We start from the raw sequence: 27,783 nt of genomic DNA, 5'->3' as shown, positions 1-27,783 counted from the left end.
ACAGAGCACCGAGCTCAGCTCCGTGTGCTACACAGAATGTTCCCACTAGCTATCTTTTTTACACATGGTAGTGTATTTCTGTCAAACTTAATCTCCCAATTCATCCCACCCTCCCCTTCCCCACCATGTCCACATGTCTGTTTTCTACATCTCTCTTTCTATTCCTGCCCTGTGAATAGGTTCATCTGTACCATTTTTCTAGATTCCACATATAAGCGTTAATATATGATATTTGTTTTTCTCTTTCTGAGTTACTTCACTCTGTATGATAGACTCTAGGTCCACCCACAACTCTACAAATGACCCAATTTCATTTCTTTTTATATCAGAGTAATATTCCATTATATAAATGTACCACATCTTCTTTATCCATTCATCTGTCGATGGACATTTAGGTTGTTTCCATGTCCTGGCTATTGTAAAAAGTGCTGCAGTGAACATTGGGGTACCTGACTCTTTTTGAATTATGGTTTTCTCAGGGTATATGCCCAGTAGTGGGATTGCTGTGTCATATGGTAGTTCTATTTTTAGTTTTTTAAGGAACCTCCATACTGTTCTCCACAGTGGGTGTATCAATTTACATTCCCACCAACAGTGGAAGAGGGTTCCCTTTTCTCCTCACCCTCTCCAGCATTTATTATTTGTAGATTTTCTGATGATGGCCATTCTGACTGCTGTGAGGTGATACCTCATTGTCATTTTGATTTGCATTTCTCTAATAATTAGTGATGTTGAGCATCTTTTCTTGTGCCTCTTGGCCATCTGTATGTCTTCTTTGCTGAAATGTCTATTTAGGTCTTCTGCCCATTTTTTGACTGAGTTGTTTGTTTTTTTTATATTGAGCTGCACGAGCTGTTTGTATATGTTGGAGATTAATCCTTTGTTTGTTGCTTCGTTTGAAAATATTTTCTCCCATTCTGTGGGTTGTCTTTTTATCTTATTTATGGTTTCCTTTGCTGTGCAAAAGGTTTTACGTTTAATTAAATCCCATTAGCTTATTTTTGTTTTTATTTTCATTACTCTAGGAGGTGGGTCATAAAAGACCTTGTTGTGATCTATGTCAAAGAGTGTTTTTCCTATGTTTTTCTCTAAGAATTTTATAGTGTCTGGTCTGACATTTAGGTCTTTAATCCATTTTGAGTATATTTTTGTGTATGGTGTTAGGTAGTGTTCTAATTTCATTCTTTACATGTAGTTGTCCAGTTTTCCAAGCACCATTTATTGAAGAGGCTGTCTTGTCTCCATTGTATATTCTTGTCTCCTTTGTCATAGATTAGGTGGCCATAGGTGTGTGGGTTTATCTCTGGGCTTTCTATCCTGTTCCATTGATCTAGATTTCTGTTTCTGTGCCAGTACCATACTGTCTTGATTACTGTAGCTTTGTAGTATAGTGTAAAGTCAGGGTGCCTGATTCCTCCAGCTCCGTTTTTATTTCTCACGATTGCTTTGGAAATTCGGGGTCTTTTGTGTTTCCATACAAATTGTATAATTTTTTGTTCTAATTCTGTGAAAAATGCCATTGGTAATTTGATAGGAATTACATTGAACCTGTAGATTGCTTTGGGTAATATAGTCATTTTCACAGTATTGGGTCTTCACATCCAGGAGCATGGTATATCTCTCCATCTGCTTGTGTCATCTTTGATTTCTTTCATCAGTATTTTATAGTATTCTGAATACAGGTCTTTTGCATCCTTAGGTAGGTTTATTCCTAGGTATTTTATTCTTTTTGTTGCAATGGTAAATGGGATTGTTTCCTTAATTTCTCTTTCTGATCTTTCATTGTTAGTGTATAGGAATGCCAGAGATTTCTGTGCATTAATTTTGTATCCTGCAACCTTACCAAATTCATTGATTAGCTCTCGTAATTTTCTGGTGGCATCTTTAGGATTTTCTATATACAGTATCACGTCATCTGCAAACAGTGACAGTTTTACTTCTTCTTTTCCAATTTGTATTCCTTTTATTTCTTTTTTTTCTCTGATTGCCGTGGCTACAACTTCCAAAAGTATGTTGAATAACAGTGGCTAGAGTGGACATCCTTGTCTTGTTCCTGATCTTAGAGGAAATGCTTTCAGGTTTTCACCGTTGAGAATGATGTTTGTTGTGGGTTTGTCATATATTGGCTTTATTATGTTGAGGTAGATTCCCTCTATGCCCACTTTCTGGAGAGTTTTTATCTTAAATGGGTGTTGAATTTTGTCAGAAGCTTTTCCTGCATCTATTGAGATGATCATATGGTTTTTATTCTTCAGTTTGTTAATACGGTGTGTCACATTGATTGATTTGCGTATATTGAAGAATCCTTGCATACCTGGGATAAATCCCACTTGATCATGGTGTTTGATCTTTTTAATGTGTCTTCTTTCTGTTTGCGAGTATTTTGTTGAGGATTTTTGGGTCTATGTTCATCAGAGATATTGGTCTGTAGTTTTCTTTTTTTGTGATATCTTTGTGTGGTTTTGGTATCAGGGTGATGGTGGCCTCATAGAACGAGTTTGGGTGTGTTCCTCTCCCTGCAATTTTTTGGAAGAGTTTGAGAAGGATAGGTATTAACTCTTCTCTAAATGTTTGATAGAATTCGCCTGTGAAGCCATCTGGTCCTGGACTTTTGTTTGTTGGAAAATTTTTAATTTCAGTTTCAATTTTATTACTTGGTAATTGGTTTGTTTATATTTTCTAATTCTTCCTGGTTCAGTCTTGGAAAGTTGAACTTTTCCAAGAATTTGACCATTTCTTCCAGGTGGTCCATTTTATTGGCATATAGTTGCTTGTAATAGTCTCTTATGATCTTTTGTCTTTTTGTGGTGTCAGTTGTAATCTCTCCTTTTTCATTTCAATTTTTTTGATTTAAGTCCTCTCTCTTTTTTTCTTGATGATTCTGGCTAAAGGTTTATCAATTTTGTTTATCTTCTCAAAGAACCAACTTTTAGTTTTATTGATCTTTGCTATTGTTTTCCTCATTTCTATTTCATTTATTTCTGCTCTGATCTTTATGATTTCTTTCCTTCCACTAACTTTGGGTTTTCTTTATTATTTTTTTTCTAGTTGCTTTTGGTGTAAGGTTAGATTGTTTATTTGAGATTTTTCTTGTTTCTTGAGGTGAGCTTGAATTGCTATAAACTTCCTTCTTAGAACTGCTTTTGCTGCATCCCATAGGTTTTGGATCATCGTGTTTTCATTGTCATTTGTTTCTAGGTATTTTTTTAATTTCTTCTTGGATTTATTCAGTGATCTCTTGGTTATTTAGCAGCACACTGTTTAGCCTCCATGTGTTTGTGTTTTTTACAGTTTATTTCCTGTAATTGATTTCTAATCTCATAGTGTTGTGGTCGGAAAAAATGCTCTATATGATGTCAATGTTCTTACATTTTCCAAGGCTTGATTTGTGACCCAAGTTGTGATCTATTCTGGAGAACGTTCCATGTGTACTTGATAAGAAAGTGTATTCTTCCACTTTCAGGTGGAATTTCCTATAAATATCAATTAAGTCTCTCTGGTCCATTGTGTCATTTAAAGCTTGTGTTTCCTTATTTATTTTCTGTCTGGATGATCTGTCTATTGGTGTAAGTGAGGTGTTAAAGTCTCCCACTATTTTTGTGTTAATGTCGATATCCCCTTTTATGGCTGTTAGCGTTTGGCTTATGTATTGAGGTGCTCCTATGTTGGGTGCATAAATATTTATAAATATTATGTTTTCTTCTTGGATTGATCCCTTGATCATTATGTAGTGTCCTTCCTTATTTCTTGTAACAGTCTTTATTTTAACGTCTATTTTATCTGATATGAGTATTGCTACCTCAGCTTTCTTGTGATTTCCATTTACATGGAATATCTTTTTCCACCCCCTCACTTTAAGTCTGTATGTGTCCCTAGGTCTGAAGTGGGTTTCTTGTAGACAGCGTATATACTGGTCTTGTTTTTGTATCCATTCAGCCAGTCTGTGTTTTTTAGTTGGAGCATTTAATCCATTTACAGTCAAGGTGTTTATCAATATGTATGTTCCTTGTCCTTTGCTTTTCATGGGTAGTTTCCTGCATCTCTTACTCTTCAGAGGAATCCCTATAGCAGAGGGTGGATTTGATGCATCACAGAACACAGACTGGAAGTCTCTACCTACCAAGAGATGTGATGAAGTTGCCCTGGGTAAACAGCCCATTTCAGTGAGTCAGAATATAAAGATGCAACATTTCCATTTCCAACATCACTAAGATATATTCTGAGAGCACTGTCCATGTCCATAAAATAAATAACAATACGCAATTAGACAAAGTGAAATTCTCTGCTCTGATGCTGGCTCACAAAGGTATACCATCTCCTTCACCTACAAATGAGAATCTCATGTTGCTCAAAAGAAATCCATCTGATAACTGAGTTTATTACTAAATCTCATTTCTCTCTGATATTCAAGTTGAATTTTTGCATTTCTTGAATCTGTGCTTCTTTATTTCTTCTTTATTCTAGCTAAAGATCAAAGTTAAGGTACCAGGAGTAACACAGATAAAAGTCACACCATTTACTTACCTTAATGAAGCCTAGTCTTTCTGAAACTGAGCTCCTCTGCTGAGTTTATGATTAACGTCTCTTTCCAAAACTTTATTCCCTTTCTTGTCCCACATCTGTTTCCTTCAAGATTAAGTAGTATCAAAGAAAAGGGGCATTGAAACCTGGCAGGACCCTGCAGGTCCCTCCCAGATACAAAAGCCTTTCCATGTCCCCCATTTCTTATTTGTAGGAAAAAGGATTCGGTCTCCTATACCTTCCCTGAGTTTAAAAGGGCAGATTCAAACAGTTATAATTAGGGAAGTAAGGGAATGCAGAAACAAAGGAAAAGCAGTCAGAAACAATAGTGCAAGGAAAAAGCAGAGTCCTAATTCCTCCTTAAGGGGTATACAAAACAATTTGACACATATCTTTAAGTTTTTCTATGGAACTAAGGCCCCCACCCAGTGGGAGGATGGTAACTTTAGACTGAGCATGAGATTCCTGGAGCACCACCCTGTTACCTCACCACCAACCAATCAGAAGAACGTTACACACTCTGCAGCCCTTACCCAAATTTTGCCTTTAAAAATTCTTGCCTGGAAACCATCATCAGTTTGGGGTCATTTGCGCATGAGCTGCCCATTCTCCTTGCTTGGTCCTTGCAATAAACATTTCTCTGCTACAAATTATTGACACAATGTTTCATTTGTCTGTCCTCACTGTGTATCATACACATAAACTTCGGTTTGACAACATAACTGTAACCAAAATGCTACTTGGCCCAGTGATTTTTCTTCCCCTATTACTATCTCTAACTTCACCAGCATTCTCTTTGAAAAGAAATCATATCTACAAAAGTAGTTAGGCTAAGACAAAAGAGGATGTTGCAGGTAGTGGTTTGGGACTTCAAAGAGTAAGAAGGCAATTGACATGGAGATGGAAAAGCAAATGTTTGGTGAATAAATGTTTGCTGGACCTTGCAGAGACAATGGGACACAGAGTGGAATTTTAAGAATGGATTTTGCTAGGTACATTTCTGTCTATACACCTGGCTCATACTATAGTTATCTATGGTGATAGCACCCTTCCTGGAACAGGTGCTCGATCTACATTCTTTAGGCAGTTAGAGGAAAGGTCAAAGTTTCTTCTCAGTCTTTTGAGCCTTGCAGTTTTTGGCCCTAGATAATCCACATGGCAAAGAGACATTTGGGAGTGGCAAATTTTGTCCCCCTCCAATATCAAATCATCACATTATACACTTTAAATACCTTACCATTCTATTTGTCAATTATACTTCAATAAAGCTGACAAAAAAGAGAAAATTATCTCTAAGTTTCCTAGAAAAGTCCATAAACAGAATTAAAATACTAAAATCACATAGCTTTTCTAAAGTAGTCATTGAACTTAGTGATTTAATGGAAAAAAAGTAACAACTTACTATCATGGTAACTTTCAGGATTTGCAAACATTAATTCATGAGAAAAGTAAAAGAGAATTAACACAGTCTATGGTGATTATGTACTAGCTCTTTTTCACATCTCTGTTTAAATCTCCTATTAAATAAATTGTTTGCTTTAAATCCAGTTAACAATTTCATTTGTACACAAAGCTTTCCTTTCCCCTAATCTGTTCGCCTCTCAATGTTTAAATAAATGAAATAAAATACACCTCCATGCTAAGAATACACCACCATGATGGTGGTGTTGACTTAAAGAAAAAGGCACAATGTAAGAGTTGTGGGTTTAAGTTTTATCCAGGGTTGTACTGAGGATTATCACCCAGGACACAGCCACTCAGTAGCTCTGAGTAAACTGCTCCACAGAGGCAGGGAAGGAGCCAGTATATATATGAATTTTTTTTTTGGCTGGGAAATACATGTAGCCAAGCATACATCTTACTGCTAATCATAAAGGACAGATATCTCAAGTCAATGATTTTAGTGCTTTTCTATGTATGGGAAGATGCAAGAATCTGGAGTCGCTGAACTCTTCCTGAGATATGCATCTTAACTATCTATGAATCCTTTTATCCAAAGCACAGAATGACTCATCCTGTTTTTTCATCCTAAATTCTTCTCAGGCCACACTATAAGTGGGCAGTTGTAGTGGGTTATGACTTAACCTTTGTTTAAATGGATGATGAGTGACACTGTTCTTTTTTGGTCTACAGGGGGCACATAGGCAGGATTTTTTAAAAAGTTATTCTTTTTGATTTTGACATTTATAAAAAGTCAACAAAAGTGTTATAGAACAAAAGTAGACAATAATATTCTTTCAGACTGAAGTAAGAAAGTGTTTCTCCCCTTGCAAGGGAGAGCTTATCCCTACATTTTAAAGAATAGTGTGATCTAAATATTTTTTATTAATAAAGCATGGTTTAATATAATATAATAGCAATTTAGTGGCAACAAGAGGAAAATATGTAGCTTATGTTACTCCAATTTTTAGTCCCTTTATTCAATCAATTCACAAATATTGAGCAAATGCCTATAACTTAACAGACACTCAAATTTACATACTTATTATAAGCGATTTAACTTTAGGCAAAGCAGTGTAAGTTTTATGCTTTAGATTCCTCCTCTGTAAAAATGTGGTTAAAATAGTATCTACCTCATATGGTTGATGTTAGAATAAACAAAGTCAATATACGTATAAATATTAGAGCAGCAACTAGATAATATAAAAAACTCAATAGTATTTGGCTACTGTTATTTTTATTATTACTGCTTCTCTCTGGAGTGCTGTTATAGACTACGCACTAAACAAGCCATGCTATTTCCTCTTCCTCTCCACTTTTTTCTCTATAGCTTGTTTTACCCAAGTAATTCTTCTAAAGTACAACTCAGAATTTTTTATCTCAAAACCCTTCAATGACTCTCAGCCAAATTCCAATGTCTACCACTTAATCTCTATTCTTTCCATAGTTATTTCACACAACTACCCTTGCCTACTATTTTATGAGCCATAAACAAAACAAAACAAAACAACAACAAACAATAAAGTCAGAGTCCTCAGCTTTTCTGAGGCCAGGCAGTTCCCAGAGCTCTCTGGGCATGTCACTGGAATGTTCACCTCTACTCAAGGGTTGGTGGAAATCTTCCATCCTTCAAGTCTCATTCTAATCAACACTTTCCCCTGGAACTATTACTGATCTCCACCGCTAAATACAATCTAACCCTCTTTTGAGCCTTCTAAATGCTCGGCTGATACCTCTCCTGAATTACTTACTTTATAATATCTCAATCATTGGTTTATTTATTGGTTTATTGGTTTATTGGTTTAATTTCATCCACCTGACTGTAAATTTGAAATAGGAGACATGATTTTTTTATCCCTAAAAATGCCTAACGTCAGTTCTGACATAACAGATTTCTCAATACATATTTGTTAAATTTCTTGGAATGGTCTTAAAATACCTTAAGGAATAAAAGTACATACTATACTATTTCTATATACCACCTCTTTTGACGGAACAATAAAGAAATGTGTCATATATATAAAATATACTATATATAATAGTGTAATACTATTTTATATATATATACACACACACATATATATATGTAGAGAGAGAGAGAGAGAAAGAGAAAGAGGAAATGTAAAATATGCCAGAACTACTGATGTTAGGTATTTTTAGGAACTAATAATATTGTGTTTCTTCTTTTAAATGTGCAGTTAAGTAGATGCTTTAAGATAAATACACCAATGATTTTATATAGATACACACACACACACATATTATATCTAACATATATTATACATATATACATATATATTACACATTTTATATATACAAATGTGTAAATATATACCTCCAAATACATACACATGCCTCTAATATTTGCCTACTAGCCTTTGACTGCATTCTACAGAATGCCAAAGGAGCAATTCTCAAAATACTGAAAATCAGTCCTGTGAAGCAATGGGATCATTTAACTCTGTTAAATTAAGCTTTCAGAGTGATTTATCTCTAGCATCAAGTCACTCTCAGATACTTTTACTTGATTGTCATTTGATTTGTCTTTTAATGTTCTTGTCCATTGCTAAATATGCAGCATTTATAAATTTCCTAAAAAAATTTTTCCTATAACATTATTTTAGTTTTCCAGCCCTTTGCAGAACCCATAGTGGTCTTCAGAAGGATTCAGAAGCAGTCATATGTATGACTTAGAAGCACTTCTAAAGGAGGCAGGTGGATGACCACAGGAGTCAAGTTCACCTTGGAATGGACTCTCAAGAGTTATAACTCTCCATCACAAAGAAAATAACCCCAGGGCATCATTGCAGCTGCCCCCAAACTGTGTGGTACGCTTATAAGATGCAGTGCCACAAGGTGAGAATGGAAGCTTTCAGAAGTGTGAGATTGCTGATAAAAGAGAGTTGATGGCACTGGGGAAAGGATGTATTTTCAAAGTATAAGTAAAAGTGAACAGTGCAAATTATACCTTAGAGGATCTAGAGTTCAAAAAGAGTCCTAACCTAACTGTAAGTGAGGACAGAGAGTAGCTCTAGGAGCTATTTTTTAAAACATATTCATTTAATACCTTTAAATTAATGTAAAAATCAGAAAATAACTATTTATAATAAATAGCATTTCTATTATTTCTGGAGCCCAGACAATAAAACTTCAACATTCTTTCATTTAGAAGACATCTTTTCAGCCTTCAAGTATGGTTGAGAATACATTAGGATACAATTATGTGATTCTTCTTCTAAATCATTCTTTGTATTTGGTACTGCAAAAGTAAGACTTGCAGAGGGATATATGATACTATTGTAGTGCATTGAATATGCTCTAACTTTAGCATACTTCATAGCTATTTTGACACCTATAGCAAGCCCATCATTAATATTTGCACAGAAATCTAGAACAGTGTTCAGCAACCTTTTTTCTGTAAAGGGCCAGATAGTAAATATTTTAAGCTTTGCAGGCCATATTGTCTCTGTTGCAACCACTGGATTCTGCTATTATAGTGTCCAACCCGCCATGAACAATGTGTAAATTAATAGGCTGAGCTGTGTTTCAATAAAACTTTATTTACAAAAACAGGTAGTGGGCTAGATTTGGCAGGGCCATACTTTATCAACCCCTAGTGTAAAACAGTCTTTTAAAATTCTAGTTACAAACTGAAGAGTGTTCTTAGGATGAAATTACATCTGTTTATCTGCATTATTTTTCCTTCTTTTTAAAATTTTTTTTTGATGTGGACCATTTTTTAAGTCTTCTATTGAATTTGTTACAATATTGCTACTGTTTTATGTTCTAGTTTTTGACCCAGAGGCATGTGGGATCTTAGCTTCCCAACCAGGGATCGAACCTGCACCCCCTGCATTGGAAGGCAAAGTCTTAACCACTGGACTGCCAGGGAAGTCCCTATTTTTCTTTCTTGTTCTCCTTCCTATGACCTTATACTCTAGTCACAGGATGTACTTGATGTCATCCTTGTATTGACTGCATTTTCTTGTATTTGAACATTGAGCCTTCCAAGAATTCCTGTCTTAACATGCTCCTGCCTGGAAATCTCTTTCATACTCAAAGACTAATTCTAACATGCCTCTATCTCCCCTCAGCTGCACAGTCTTCTGACCTCTTAAAACCAGGCATCTGCAGATTCCTTAGAACAATCTCAGTTTAGTCTCTGCATTATAAATGTTTATGAATATGCATTCAGATAAGTGGATTCAGTTCAGATTTATTTTCCTCTGAAATTGACCAGCACAGTGCTTTGTATGAAATGTTCAGTAAAGAGATATTCAGTCGATAAATGCCTAAACAAGCACTTATAGTTGGAATGGAAAGGAAAAAGATTTAAGGTAAATGTCATGGGATCAATTTGGCTAGAAAACTCCAAATAAGTCACAGGTCATTTAATCTTTACTTCCATATTAATTTAACATGTCCTACTCGTATTGGAAACTTCCAAACTTGGCTGAGAATCTTGGGCAACTGAAACCATATGTTTGAATAAGAAATCTTGTCATTTATTCAAATTGACCCATCAGTTTTATTTAATCATTTAATTTCTCTTATAAAGTCAAACAAAATATATAAACAGTTTTTAAAACAAACACGGGTGATTGCTTTCTAATGATATCTAAGTTACTAAATTGATATTTTATTAGCATTTCAATATTATCATAGATGTATTCTTCTTTGGGAATATGAAACCAGACCATAGAAAATTTCAAATTATCAAATAAATATTAGTTTACTCTTTCCAGTGCCATATGTTTATTCACCAACGATCTAATCAGTCCTTTCTCAATTTTTAACTCAATGACAGAGACTCAATTTTCAAAAAATTAAATTAAAAAATCACGAAAGTCAAAGATGTATAATCCTTTGGTGGGAAAGGCTAATTCCCAACTCTTTCTTTCAGGAATTCTGTCATTTAACTTTTTTTCTCCATGATTTTCTATCTTTTCCTAAGAATAATCCTAATGCAGCAATTTTTTATTATGAAAACTCAACTGTATTTACATAAATACAGTTTATGTAAATAAACTTTGTTTTTGCCAGTCACGTGAAAATGAAATCTTTTTCTGTCTAGTGTGTTTTAGATACCGATGTTTGTTATGAAAAGGAGCCACTGAGTGCAACGAAGAACAAGGCAGGGTCAGTTGGAGGCTGCAACTATAGAGAATCAGACAAAGCTCTTCATCCTGGATTAAAAATCAGGTCTTAAAATACCAGATGAGTACAGAGTAGTATTCAGAAGGCAGAATTTTGAACACAAGCTAATATGTCTCGGGTTATTTATAAAGGTCTAGGATCTACAAATTTATCATAGGTAAAGGGGAAATAGTTGTCTGCATTAAATGGGATTCTCTGGATGCAAGTAACTGAACCAACTTGATGAAGTGGAAGCAGAAAAGAGGAATGTATTTTAAGGGGACAGGGGCTGACTCCTAGTGGTCAACAATAGGATGGCAACAGAATCCCAGCAAAGGCCTAAAAATGAGAGCTGAAATTGGAGGAATCTTTAGCTCTGACTCTGCCTCTCTTTGCAATGCTTCCAAAGTTTCTTCCAGAATATGTATTTTCCTTGCTTTCCTTCTTATACAGAGTTGGTAAAAGAAGCCTACCCATCTTTCCTCAAGAAACTATACCAAACTGAATTAGAATTTCCTCATCTTAATTCCAGCTATCCAAAGTGATAATTCACTTGTCCAGTTTAAGTCAGGTGGCAATACCAGGCTTACTCAATCACGCCTGACAGGAGACCATCAAGGTGAGGAAAAGGGAAGGTGGGGCATTGCAAGCTGGAATGAAACCCCTCAAATGTGTTTACTCTGAAGTCTTAGAGTTCAGAGGAGTGCATAATTCAGTGTGGAGGACATTATCAAGCAATGTGACAGGAATAAAAGCTTGTGGTTGAAAATTTGGAAATGGTGACCATAAGCATAAATAAACTTATGACCAAGATATTACATTTTCAGAAATTCTGAAATGAATTTTGCATAAAATTCATTTGCATAAAATGTAAGTCCAATGATGTTAACCACATCTTGTTTATAAGAGGAAAAAGCAAGGTGAGCCAAACAACTGGGCTTTTAAAAATTATTGTTTATCCTGAGAGTGCTGTTGGTTAAAATGATACTGAAAATTCAATATGATGTGAGGATTATTATTTATTTCAGAAAGAAAAGTAAATTAAGTTTAGAGAATATTTATATTCTATGACCCCAGACTGGAAAAGGTCTCGTTTAAGGCTCTATAAAGGTTCTATTTCCTGGATATAAACAATTGTTAATTACAATGTTTCTATTATTATCCTAGGAATGCCTATATACACACCAGAGCATTTTAAAACCACAAATTATACCCCTCATTTAGTCGTTGATATGCAATTGTTTTAGGAACATTTGTATTTGCTTAAGTTATATGTGAATTCCTTAGCCTTTTATGAATTTATTCATTGCCATATAAATCAGTTAGTCAGAAAGGTCCGAACTTTTTCAGGGCTACATACCTTACAGCAAGAGTATGAAAATAAAACTTTTGATTCTAAAATTTTGAAATGCAAATTCATTTTAAAGCTTAGGCTCTTTAGCAATCCTGTGATCCAGAAAATGCCTCCCTGAGGAGATGAAAACTAAGGTCAGAGAGTTCAACATTGTATGTTTATTAAGCAGAATACTGAGGCAAAAGCAAGAGCCTATGCAAAGTTCCAGGGACAGGAAGAAAAAATATATATATATATGGATATATATATATATATATATATATATATATATATATATATATATTATATTATATATATATTTAGTAAATATATATAAATATATTTATTTATTTATTGAATTGGCATTTAAATGCAAATTATAATAAATCCATTAGTCCTTTCCGATACAAATAAAGGATTGAATGAATGAATAAATGAAAGAATGAAGGAAAGACAAAGAAAGGAGGAAGGAAGGAAGGAAGGAAAGGAAGAAAGAAAGAAAGAAAGAAAGAAAGAAAGAAAGAAAGAAAGAAAGAAAGAAAGAAAGAAAGAAAAAGAAAGACTAATCTCCCATGCATAGAAATGTAATCTCCCTACATTGTTGGTGAAAATGCAAATTGGTGCAGCCACTATGGAAAACAGTATGGAGGTTCCTCAAAAAACTAAAAATAGAGTTGCTATATAATCCAGTAATCCCACTCCTGGGCATATATACCTGGACAAAACTATAATTCAAAAAGATTCATGCACCCCTATGTTCATACCAGCACTATTCACAATAGTCAAGATATGGAAACAACCTAAATATCCATCAACAGATGAATGGTACATCATGTATTGGATGTGTACATATATACAATGAATACTACTCAGCCATAAAAAAAGAATGGAATAATGCCATTTGCAGCAACATGGATGGACCTAGAGACTATCATACTAAATGAAGTAAGTCAGACAGAAAAAGACAAATACCATATGATATCACTTATATGTGGAATCTAAAATATGACACAAATGAACTTATCTAGGAAAGAGAAACAGACTCATAGACATAGAGAACAGACTTGTGGTTGCCCAGGGGGAGGAGGGGTGAGGGAGGGATGGATTGGGAGTTTGGGATTAGCAGATGCAAACTAGTATATATATAGGATGGATAAACAACAAGGTCCTACTGTATAGCACAGGGAACTATTTTCAATATCCTGTGATAAACCATAATGGAAAAGAATATGAAAAAGAATATATATGTATAACTGAATCACTTTGCTGTACAGCAGAAATTAACATAACATTACAAATTAACTATACTTCAATAAAATAAATTTAAAAAAAGAGAGACTAATCTCCCATGCAGAAGAATTCCAAATAATTTATGGAGATACTTTGTTTTTAAGGAGGTGAAGCATAACTCCCCATTCCCTGAGTGCAGGTGACCTCCTTCTGTTACCAGGTTGGCGTGCCTTGTATCAAAATAGCTTCAACCAAGGAGGACAACGGAAGCCGGGAACCAGCAATCTCAGTCTTCGTGATAGCAAGCAAAGAATTGCAGACGACCGCTTTTGGTTTAAATGCAAAGCAAAATTTATTTAAAGCATCGTTACACTCTCAGAGACAGACAGTGGGCTGTTTCTGTGAAGTGAAAGCTTAAGGGCATTTTTAAGGCGCATTCTGCGGGGGGGCGGGGTGAGTCACAGGGGATCATTATTTGATTGACAGTGCCGAGCTGTATAACAAGTTCACTATTGTACGTGCTCTCACCCTTGATTCGCTAAGAAACGCCCACCCGGGGGGGGGCAAAACCACATGTAGATTTTATTATAATGATGGTATGATGAGTTTGGGTTTACTAGCCTGTCTGGTCTGGGCATGTGCAGCCCGGGGAAGTTCCCTCATGTTATTGTGCCCCCTCTTTATCAGGATAAGTTTGCCCACCACACAACCCTAGTTTCTCCCATTCTGGGTGGGGTCAGGGGAGGGTCCCCAGATGGTTGGAGTGTAATTGGACTACTCCCCCCTTGTCTTTTCACCACTGTCACCTTCTTGCTGCTATTGTCAGGGGAGGGTCCTCAGTTGGTTGGGGTGTGACTTGATTATTCTCCTTTTGTGTTTTTTGCCTCTGTCACCTCCTTGCTGCTAATGTCTGACTAACTACCTAACACTTCCAAAGACTACAGCATGGAAAGGGAAGAAAATAAAATTAGAGACTAACTTTCTTCCGTAAAGAAACATGGCACACACTATCTCAAGCCAGGTGAACAAGTTTAACATCAGCAAGGATACGTTAAATTGACAGTATGTACTCGGTATGATGTCAAGAAAATGGTACTTACCTCCGTGGTTTTGCTCCCAAACACCCAGAGCCTCAGACTAACCATGAGAAAAACATCAAACAAATGCAGACTGACATTCTACACAATACCTGACTAGTACTCCTCAGAACTTTCAAGGAAAGTCTGACAAATTGTCTCAGCCAAGAGGAACCTAGATAGACGTGACTATTAATGAAATATAAAATCCTGGGTTGGATCGTGACAACAGAAAAGGGGCATTAGAGGAAAACGGGGGAAATCTTAATAAAATACAGACTTTAGTTGATAATAATATACCAGTAGTGGTTCATTAATTGTAACACATGCACCATAGTAATGTTAAGATGTTAATAATAGAAGAAACTGGGTGCGGGGTGCATGAGAATTCTCTATACTTTCTTCATAAAAATTCTGTAAATCTAAAACTGTTCTAAAATCTTTTAAAATGTTGTGTTTAAAATGGCATTTAAGACAAACTAAAAGAAGGAAACTGTGGGAGTGCAACATATAAGAGAGAGACAGACATTTATTCCCAAACTATTTATTGAATGCCTACCTTTGTGGCCAGTGAGGATTACAATTCTTACTCTCCTGGAGCTTAAACATTTTTAGTGTGAAATGGGACAATAAGTAACTAAGCCAACAAACAAAGAAAGTAATCATACACTGTGGTCATTCCTGTTGAAGGAAATAGGCAAAACCCCTACACTTAAACATTATAGTGACCCAAATGTTATTCCTGTTTTAGTACTACACCCCACCGGCAGTCCATCCCTCCTCAGTAATTTCTGGTCAATGCTGACAGCTCAAGAGGTTTTCAACCAGCCAGTGTTTACAGATGCTGTTCCGTGGTGGTGTAAAGAAATTTCTAATTGTCTGTAGGTGTGTTTCCATGTATTTTAAAGGGGGTGTGGAGGGGGTGGTATTCTATTTGGGAAAACAAGCACAGAAAAGAAATGGTGAGAAACCTTGAAACAATGCAAACATGAATGCTAATTTTTTCCTCTATAGAGAAAAAAACTGTGAAATGTGTTTTTATTTTTTTCATTCTTATAGCTTCTTTAACAAATGTTTAGGATGTATTTTGCTCTTCCATGCTTCCTTATATATTTTAACAATATATATTTTGGAAGCATAGCCACATATATCCTAAAACATGTTCACAGTTTTTTTTAGAAGGAGGATTTTTCTTGTCACTTAAGAGCACCATTTGAGGACCATGGATCAAGAATGTAGGAATAATGAGAAGCTATCTAAACTGGCTCAATTGGGAAAATCAACCCTAGCTCTCAGTTCAGTATTAGACATCACAACTGCAAGACCCTCATCTCTATCTGTTTTTAAGATCCTTGAGTTTATTTATTGAGATAAAAATATGATTTCATTTTCATTTGTCTTAAACTTAGCTTTCGTTTGAAACTGACTTTACCAACTCAACTTTTGTGCTTACCTGAAATATCTGTGATTTGCAACTTAGTTTCACATAATCAACAATATAAAGCAAAATTAGTCGACTGGCTCTATTTTTTCCATGATTGTTCTCCCATTTGGTACTGTATTACACTTCTCTTTAAAATTCTCATGTCAAAATTCTCATGCTTAAAATAAAGTAATAGGTAAAAATAACCATAAATAAAGTGATCATCCAGTTTCAGAGATATACCAATCCAATCAATTCTTGTGTCAATTTATGTCTGGATTTTAACTGATCTAAGGTTTAAAGTTTTGTTGTTGTCATTTCATTTCTTTTGCATTTTTTCTTAAGCTTATGAGGTCAAAGGTAATACCAAACAGACTGTTCGAAGCTTTTGGGTCTCATAACTTTCTGGTCTTCATCGAGACCAAAGAGCTTCTAGAGCCTTTGGATGGAGGAGAACTAGCTAGAAGGCACTGCAGCATCTTAGAAAGCTCTTGATTGACTAATTTCAGAGTTATAATGGGAGTTGGGCACGTTTTTCAAGGTGACTGAGAATAAGCAAACATCTTGGTGAGGAAATTTTTATGACTGCTAAATCCCAAGTGAGAGAGTAACATTGGTTCAATGATTGAGAGCAATGAAAACAGAGAACAAATAAGATCATGATTTAAACTATTTTGGAAAATATGTTTTTAATAGATATTCAATCAATTTGAAAGAATAAATGAATGAGTTAGAATGGGAATGAGAGAGGCTTGTGGATAGTGCTATTTCAAGATGGTTTTATACAAAGAATAATCCTTAGTATTCTTATTCATTCCATTTAATTTCTGTAGTAGAAAATGAAAAGCCCCAAGTGGACATCTGAGGACTATCTTACGAGCATTCACCCCTACTTCTTTTCTTCTGAGAACTTCTCTCTTATTTTTTATGTCTGATTAACTTAGAGGCCACCCTGTACATAAAACCTGGGCCACAGTCATCAGGAGTAATTATTAGAACCTTACCAGAGCAATCAGACTTAATTTTTCAAACTAGAAAATAGAAAGAGGGAGTTATTTTCTTTGTGGTGTGTGACTCATGGATGGGAAAAAAATCAGGAATACAAGTTCTCTGAAAAGTACAAAATAGTCTATCATTTATTTATTTATTTATTTATTTATTTATTTATTTATTTATTTATTTTTGGCCATGCCGTGTATCTTGTGGGATCTTAGTTCCCTGACCAAGGATTGAACCTGGGCCCTCAGCAGTGAAAGCACAGATTCCTAACCACTGGAGCACCAGAGAATTCCCCCAAATAGTCTGTCTTTTACAAAAATAATTTAATATAATATGAGAAGGGTTAAAAATAAGAAAATGAAGATAAAATATACTGGTGACAGTTGAATCCCTGTTCCTGGATATTCTCAAAGATCTTACGGCATCAATGGCCTTCCAGTGGCTTTGTGGTTCCTTGTTCAGTGACTCAATAAATCATCTTTATTTTACATTATTTGAGTGTTCTTCCTACTCAACCACCTCTTTCTTCTTCTCCTTTCTCTCTTCTTCATTTCTGGTGTCTAATGTATTTGAAGTATTTATTATACAGATTCGTTTAACTTTATTAATCTTCTCGATTTTTCAGGGGTGGGAGGTTCTTTATTTCATTGATAATATAAATATTACAGATAATACCAATGCTGTTCCTTCTCATTTCTTTGTTTTTGTTCTATTGCTTTTTTCCTAGCTTCTTTATTTCAGTGCACAGGTTATAAAAAAGTAAACAACTAAAAAAAGACTATTCTTGTTTCTGATGAATATTATAAACCATTAATTTCTGTCTAACTCTGCTTTAGCTGTATCCCACAATATTGTGACATCAATGTTTTCATTATCATTTAGTTCTATGTATTTTTAATTTTTAAAAATATTTTTCTGTATAATTAAGCTACATCACTGTATAACATTGGTTTCTAATACAGGCAACTTTTAGATCTCCTTTGATTTACAATTTATAACTGTTATTTTATCAGAGACTAATTAAGATCTTCTTTTAACATGTCCCATGGGTATTCAAAAGTATGCCTATTATCAGGTATAGAATTCTAAAAAAACCCGTAAATTCTCAATGTTGTGTTGCTACTCAGATCTTTAACCTCTCTACTTTTTTTTTCCTTCTCCATCCATCCACTAGTTTCTTACAATGGGGTGTTAAAAATTTCAAACTACAGTTGACCCTTGAACAAAATGCGTTTGAACTGTGCTGGTCCACCTATACTTGGATTTGTTTTAAATAGTAAATATTACAGTACTAAACAACCTTCAGTTGGTTAAATCCACGGATTCAGGACCACGGATATGGAGGAACCGCATGTATGGAGGGCCAACTATAGGCAGATTTTCAACTGCTTGGAAGATTGGCATCTCAACCCACACATTGCTCAACTGTGTTTCAGAACTCTTGATTTATCTGTATTTCCGTGGAGCTCTGCCAGTTGACACTTTAGGTAAGTAATGAAATTTTGCAATGTGCATTTACTTTTATAATGGCTTTATATGCTTGTTCAGTTGTTGCTTTCTTTAGTTTCATTTCCTTTCACTGATTTCCCCCCTTTTTTATCTAAATGGAATATTATCACATGATACAATTAGAAACCTCGTTTTGTTTTGTTTCATATTTTCCATCTTTATCTTATGTCCAAATTTTCAGTTTTTTCTAATTTTATTCTGTGAATTTATTTTTTCATCTTTTGACAACATATTGTTGAATCTTTGAAAATTAATTGGAGAGCATTTTAATTTTGATTTCATGAACTTGCCTATTCTTTCTGTAAGTAACGGTATATCGAGACTTATGTTTGAACATTATTTTTGTTTCCGTTTCTTACCTTGCTTTTCTCCCCTTGTCTATTGATTAATGCTAGTTTTTTCCTGTCTTAAGATTCATATTATTTTTTTCTCTGTTATTTTCTGAAATGAATACTTACAGTCATTTTACCCACTGATTTGTTTATACTTAATATCTGTATTGTGCAACCGTGTACTTACTAGAATACATTCTCATTTCACTTGTAACTATCATACTGAAATATCATTCATTTTATTTTCTGAGTTGTTATGGATATAATTTCTTGTTTTGAATTAAGAGCCTTTTGGACAAAAATCAACTTTTATAAGCTCTTTGATCAACGTTTAATCCCATACCTCTTTTCACATTTCCTGAATTTAATCATCTATTTAAAAAACTTCATTGAAGAGTATTTTCAAAATGGATTTCTGTTTGCTAAACATTCAGAAGTTTAGGATGCCTGAGAATATTTTTATTACGCCCTCACATTTAAAAGAAAATTTTGTTGATTATAAAATTACAGGTTAAAAATTATTTTTCATCTATCTATTAACTAGAGTAGGTTACAGTAAATTTTTATAATAAACTACCCTGAAATATCACAGTAAAGTTTATTTCATGTCACAGTCTGAGGCAGATTAGGCTGCACCCCCAAGCATCCCTCTCCATGCAGGATCTAGGACAGAGAGGGGAGAAATCTTCACTTTGTACTAAAGTACTGCAGGAGCCTAGAAGAGTGCCAAGCACTTAGTGAATGTTTAATAAATACTCATTATATTAATTAACTAGTGAATAAAAAGTAAAGGAAACTATAGATAGATTAATTTTGTACAGTTGTGGCTACTACTGAGGGAGTTAATATTTATAAAATAATATGTGGTTTGTTTAATGTGTCAACATATGCTGAGAGGAATCGCTGTAGGACTCTCTTCTAATTTAGAGCACAATTAGTTTGCATCTTTAACTGAGAGTGAAAAGATGCCTAGACACATAAATATGGTGGTGTTTTTCTTAAGAATGTAAGAACACTTCTTAAAATACTAGTTAATTGTTAGATGAGAAAAGTTGGGGAATATAGAGCATAGATAAGTCTTATGAGTTCTCAATTTCTCCATCTCCTTTTAATTTCATCTAATTAAAAGCACATCTCTCTGTGCTCCATAGTTTACTATCCAATACATTTTCTATAGAATTATTGTGTAATATTTATTTCGGGTTTGTTAAAAATCCAAAATAAGGTGTAGTTAGTCATTTTTATTGTTGAATCAGGTTTATACACTTTTATTTCTAATTGTTTTAAACTTAAGTATAACTCATAAAGAAATATGCCAGTTTATAAAATATATATTCACATAAATAAATTTGTTTAGCTATAGAAATTTACTACCTAACAAAAAAATCACAATCTTAACCATCAGACCTTTTATTTTCTACACATAGTTGTACATTAGAAAGCTCAAAATGTGGAGTTAAGAGAAAAAAATACAGTTATATTTTCAAAGAACTTTATAAGAATTATTTTCTCTCCACATCCTATTAATACCTGAACACTTTATCAATAAGTCATTGCCCAAGGAAGCACTGGAATACCCTACAGAGGCAACTTTCCTCTTTTATGCTTCTGACCCTAATCCACAAACTGGTGCTCCTTTAGCAAGGTGAATTTTCTGACATTTCATATATCATTAATTCTTTTTCCATCTTGCTTAATCTTACCACCCTTGGTAATTTGTCAGATCTTTTAAATTCAGACACATGCGGTTGCATGCTAAACGGACTAAAACACATCAGGAATCTAATTTTTCCTGACAATTACATTATGTCACCTCTAGCATTGGAATATTTTACATTTCCATGCTTTGTCCTGATTTGATTGACACACAACGTACTAAATTGCCTTAGCTCTTGAATATATTTTCTTGATTATAGCCCCAAGAACTCCACCACCTGATAAGTGCATATGCTCTGATTTTTTAGAAGCAAATATTCTGGTAATTAAAGAAAACCTCTCTGTTATCCTTACTTAGCAGTGGCAAGGAATAGCTTTTAATTTAGGATTGGAGCCTTAAAACTTATTGGCTTATAAATACTATAATTCAGTTTAATGTTTGGAGTAACAAAATGTCCTTATTCTACAGCATTTAGCTTTTAGTTTAGCTAAAATCCTATAGTATTTAGTGTCTATAAGAATTACTGACTAGAAGTTTTCTATTTAAATGTACGTTCCCATAGCTTTATGTTTCTGATATATGCTATTGATGATTATTACATTTTTTCCCGCCAACCTGGATATCATTGCTGAGGGCTCCAGACTCAGACATCCAATTATTAACCTATCATCTATTTTTGGAAGTCTAACACACGTCCCAAATTGAACATAGCCAGGAAATCTTTTGTAGGCGCCTTCAAAGTTTTTTTGTTCTTCACCAATCTTCTATTAATCAATAAATATCACCATCATTCACCTGGTTACTCAGTCTAAATGTTTAGGAATCATTGTCACATTTTTTCTTTCCTTCTCATGTCACATCCGATTTATTAAAACAAGCTTACCTTAGAGATATTGTGGGTTTGGTTCCAGACCACGACAATAAAGCAAAAATCACAATAAAGTGAGTCACGCAAATTTTTTTGTTTCCCAATGCATATACAATTTATATTTACACTATTCTGTAGTTTATTAAGTATGCAACATCATGTCTAAAATACAATGTACATACCTTAATCAAAAAATTCTTTCGCTGAAAAATTCTAACCATCAACTTAGCATTCAGTGAGTCGTAGTAGTAACATCAAAGATCACTGATCACAGATCATCATACCAAATATAATAATAAGGAAAAATTAGAACTATTGGGAGAATCACCAAAATGTGACACAAAGTGAGCAAATGCTGTTAGAAAATGGCACTGTAGACTTGCTCAATGCAGGGTTGCCACCAACCTTCAATTTGTAAAAAAAAAAAGTGCAATATCTGCAAAGCATAATAAAGTGAAGCCCAATACAACAAGGTATGCTTGTATTGTTGCCTCTTATTCCAAAATATACTACCCATCAGACCACCTCTTTCCATTTGTTACCGCCCTAGTCTAAGACACAATCACCATGCTTGTGAAATACAAACATAGTCTCCTTAGGGGTCTTCTTCTTCCACTATTCTTCTTTGAAAACTGTTTTCAGCACAGCATTCTCAGTGACTGTTTTCAAAGGCAAGTAACATCTAATCCCTCCCTTGCTCTATCCTCTCTATCACACTTAGAAAATGTCAATTCTTCATCTTGGCATACTGCGGCTGACTCTGTCTACCTGCTACTTACCTCTCTAAACCCACCTCCTACCACTTTTTTTTATGGCTTACACCTCTTCAGACTGACTCTCTTGATGTCTCCTCAAATGCACCTAACTTTTTCTGTTTTAAAGTCTTTCCGCATTTTCCCCTCTTCCTTGAATGTTCTTTCCCTAGAAATTCGCAGTCACACCCATGTCTTTCAAATCCTTGCTCAGCTATATCTTCAGTGCATGCCTTCCTCCCTCCAGTACCCTTTTTTTCAAAGGTAAAATCAAGACTCTTACAGAAATAGAACATATAAAAGAATAACATGTCAAAGGTTATATTTAGTTCATTAATTAAGGGGGAGACTAGTAAAATGTTACAAGTAGTTCAAAGGAGAATTCAAAGACTCATACATATATTTAGGCAATAGGGAATTCTGAAGTGAATTTATAAATAGATTCCAAACTAGTCTATCCACAGGGCAAGAATCAATAACATTCCACCAGACACATTCTCTTTGAATTTTTATGAATGCAATTTTTGTTATTATCAGTTTTCTCCATTTTAGAGTTGTAAATTAGCTTAAAGGCAATGAAAGGAAGAGATTCCTTGGAAGAGTGCACTGGACAGGAAACTCAGTAATCCTTTTTCCACTTCAAAGTCTTTAATGATGTTTACTGACACTTGCCATACTCCTATTCCTTTACTTTTTCTCACTGAATTTATTACTCCATGAAAATGTGGTATACATTCACATTTTTATTGTCTGTCTCTCCTTTAGAAAATAAGCTCCACGAGAGCATAAAATTGTAAAAGTTTCTGGCACAGACTGGTTGTTCATAATTTGTTGAAGGTTGAGGGAATGCATGTATTTCAAAACAGATCGTAGAAACTATCTGTTAATGGATATATTTTTTAAAAAGGTAAATCATGACTCTCATCAATATCAATTGAATATATGTCAAAGATTTTATTTAAATCTTTAGTTAGCCAATAAGATGCTAAAACTAGTTCAAAGGAAAATTCAGAGCAACCACCATACATGGGAAAGCAGGAATGCTGAAATAAATTGGTCATGGATATAAAACTGGCTGGAGGGGGACCAATCATACCTCAATTGGACACATCATTTGCATTTCTATGAAAAATAATCACTGGCATTACTATCAATTTTCTACAAGTCTAGAGGGTTTTAAAATAGCTCAAATATAATGAAATACACAGATAACCTGGAATACTAGATGGGACACCTGGTAATCTTTTACCCCATTTCAAAACCCTTCACAATTTTTTCTAATGTAATATGGACCATAAACATGTAAGGATAACATTAGTATAAGTATTATCCCTAATTAGGAAACATACCTAAACTCTGAATGCTAGCCCTTAACCTAATTTTTTGTATTTCCATTATTGTATATCAATTATCAGTCAAAATCTAACCACGTGATAAGCAAAAGAAATGTGCTTTTTTACCATTAATCTTGCATTTTTAACATACGTTTTGCTAATCATCTTAGCTGTCTTAGTTTATAGAGCAGGTAAATCAAGTGTTGTAGTTTAGATCTCCATAGAGACTAATCAGCTTTTCTCTCTTCCTTAGTCATATTAAACCTTAAGTCAGTTTTCTCCCTTATTTATAGTAGATTTCTTGGCCACAAGGGAAAAGATTCCCATCTTTAGCATGAATCCATGCTCTTTGCTTTAATTGCAACTAATGGTATAATGTGAAGTACTGAGCCAGAATTCTGGAAGTGGTTCCCCTTACCTGTTTACATGAGCACCAGAATCTCAATTCTAATAAGAAAGTGGGAACCATCTACTGCAAAAATTTACATGTGAGATAATAAATAAGAGGTTTGGTTAAACCTTCATGCATTTGATACAAAATAAATTTATTACACATTTGACTGTCCATAGGTATAGATAATTACCAATAGAGAATTTCTTGTCAATTCTGCTATTTCTCTCTGGTGTATATTTCCACTGTCTGGTGATAACTGTGGTCCACCCTGGATATTAATCTGTTTCTCATGCTATTTTTGCTTCATGTGGCCTGACTAAAATGTCAGCATATTCGTTCAGGCCCTTCTTGCTGTGTCTTAGATTTCATTTTTACATTGACTCAAAGTAGAGCCTTAGATCACTGAATATTTAAGATGCCTGTAATGGCTGCTTGATGGTATAAATCTGCCTCTTGGTCACTGTACAGCTCTCTCTTTAAAGAATTCCATTCTTCAGCAAGGCCGCCTCTGTTCTCTTAGCAAGTATCACAGTGCTAAGGGGCTAAAACACTTTGTGAGAAGAAAGTTATCCTGACAGGAGCCCAAAGTGAAAATAGAGATATGTGAGCTGTGTCAAACCATTTCCTTTATAATGCCATTAAGCGTGTCCCAACTGACATCAGTGGCTCAGAACACTACAATTAAAATATTTTACACTCCGTATAGTATAGTTTACACTAGCACATCTTACAAAGTATTGGTCATTAACACAATTTACAAATATAGCACAAGGTATCTTACAGAACACACTCAATAAATCCTGAAAATCTTTTTCCATAACCACATAAATTTGTATAATATTTCAGTAATCTTTCGATATTATTTTAGCTTGCTTTTCACTTCTCTTAGATATTGGAAAGAACATCAATAAGAGATTTTCCTTGCCCTTGGACCTGTTTAATATTGACTTTAATCAATAAGATGATACAAAGTTAAACTGTACCAATAACATGTTATGATTAAATTATTATTGGATAGTAACAGATGAAGGCCAAGGGCAATCAGAGCATTTTAGCATTGGGATATGATCTCTATCAATCAGTAACAAAATTGATGCATGGTAATAATTATAGAAATGCAAAGCAAAATCACAGTAAGTTTCCACTTCACCACCATTAGGATGGTCATTATGGAAAATCCAGAAAATAACAAACATCAATGGGGCTGTGGGGAAATTGGAAGCCTTGCGTATTGCTGTTGGGAACATAAAATGTTGCAGCCACTGTGGAAAACAATATGGCAGCTTCTCAAAAAATTAAAAATAGAATTACCATATGATCCAGCAACTTCACTTCTTGGTATTTACCCCAAAGACTTGCAGCAGGGACTTGAACAGATATGTGTACATCCTTGTTCATAGCAGCAATAGAGCCAAAAGGTGGAAGCAATCCAAGTGTCCATTGACAGATGAATAGATTTTTTTAAATGTGGCTTATACATACAAAGGAATGCTGTTATCCTTACAAAGGGAGCAAATTCTGACATATGCTATAATATGAATGAAACTTGAGGACATCTTGCTAAGTGAGATAAGCCCGTCACAAAAGGGCAAATATTGTATGATTCCACTGATATGAAGTACCTCAAGTAGTCAGATTTATAGGGACAGAAAATAAAATGTTGGTTACCAGAGAGAGGGAGGATAGGAGAATGGGGAGTTATTGTTTAACAGGTATGAAGTTTCCGTTGGGAACATAAAAAATTCTGGAGATGGATAGTGTGATGGTAACACAACAATGTGAATGTACTTAATGTTACTGAACTGTACACTTAAAATGGTTAAAATGATACATTTTATGTTATATATATTTTACCACAATAAACAAAGAAAAATAGGCAAAAAAAAAAAAAATTGATGCATGGCCAGGGCTAGAAATAAAACATACCCAGGTATTGACTGTATGTATGTGTATGTATGTATATCTGTGTATGTGTACGTGTGTGTGTGTGTGTGTGTGTGTGCTATTCTTTGACTCCTCTTCTACCCTTTGGTCTTCATTAGAAAAAATGCGTAACAATGCCAACACATTTACCTAAGTACATGTTGATTTAGTTTTCTATTTTATAATCAATAACACTTTGCATAATTATGTATCTGTGCATAAGTTTATATGTATATACATGTGTATAGATATTGTTTTCTATTATATAGATACAATGGGTTAATCAGAGTTTCTAAAGGTGGTTTTTCAATAACAATTTATCTAGAACTCTTGGAAGTTACCTGGAGGATCTTTACGTAAAAAAGCCATATACTAAATGCATCAAAGAGCATCTGATTTTAATGGTATAGTTCTCAGCATTTTAGCTTTTTTTCATTGTTCCACTGACTTTTTTTGTCCTTCATGATGTATGTATGAGTGTAACAGTAAGTATGGGAAAGAATATCATGTAATAAATACAAGATGCTCTGTAAGTAAAAACACTATTATGATGAAATATTAATTCCTCTAGGAAGTCTTGACTGACATTCTCTCTGAAGTGGCATAATACTTTTTACATACAACCACTTACCAGTGGGCCTGTGACCCTCAGAAGAGAAAGCTCTTCGGAGTGTAGGAACTGGGCTAGTACATCTATTTCCTTATTTCCTAGCATGCTGCCTATACCGGACTAGGTACTCAATCTATATCCTCTGATAAAGAGGAAAAGACCACATAAGCAAATAGCTGAGAACCATTTTCCTAAAGAATCAACCTTACAATCAAGATGAGAACAACTATTAGAAAGGATAAATTTATATCCCCATTGAAATAATTCTGCCTCACCATCATTTGAACAAAGGTAGATAAAACATCAATTATTAAAATTAATATAAATGGACTAGGTACTACACAGGAGTAAGGGTCAAAGGTATTTTTCCTAATTCAGAATGAAATATGACACATTCCAGGTTAATTTTACAGTATGTATTCTGTGTAAGGTGTACACCTGATGGGATAGATGAAGAGTCCTGATAGATACTAAAAGCAAAGGAAATAGGATAAAGGCATCTCAAGGGAGCAGAGCATACAACCAAATGTAAAATAATCAGTGAGCTATAGAATAAGTGGAATTTGGAAAGAAATCATGGATCAGTAGTAATTGAGTTGGCTCTTTCTTTGTCATACTCTCTACTGATTTCATTACTAAGGAGATTGTTAGACACGTGTTTTTATGGCAGAGAAGTTAATGAAAAGATGGTGGTAACAAACTGTAGTACCAGCACTTGAGGAAATATATGTTTGGGGTAGAAAACCAAGTGTTTAGTTCCTTGATTTGATGTAAACAAATTTAATTTTCTAAGAAATAGAATACCAACCTGATGCTGCAAAATTTCTGAACTATATAGCATTCTGCTCTGAGTTGTGATAGATGTTTACAAGGTAGAGTTAAGCAATTATTATGTACCTAAAATTATTCATATGTGTTTCTTTTGTCCTTATCTCTCTAGATATAAAAATACTTTTGTATTTTAATATCTCTATATCAGCATCTTCTTTTTATGGGTGCATGCAAGTGTGTGTGCGTAGATATATAAAAGGTCATGTGACATGTCTGAATATTCATATCTATAAGTATATATCTTTCAGATGTATAATATGTGCTAAACATCCTATGAAGGCATAAAGGAAAATATGATATAGTCTGGTCTCATGGAACTTGGTGTCAGTGTGGGGAGTTGAATACATTCGAAAGTATTACACTGTGCAGTAAATGAGTTGGATAGAGATTAATGTAACAATCTATGGAAATCCAG

Source organism: Eschrichtius robustus, chromosome 11 (genome assembly GCF_028021215.1).
Source record: "Eschrichtius robustus isolate mEscRob2 chromosome 11, mEscRob2.pri, whole genome shotgun sequence".
NCBI lineage: Eukaryota > Metazoa > Chordata > Mammalia > Artiodactyla > Eschrichtiidae > Eschrichtius > Eschrichtius robustus.
Note: the sequence above shows the minus strand (reverse complement) of the source record.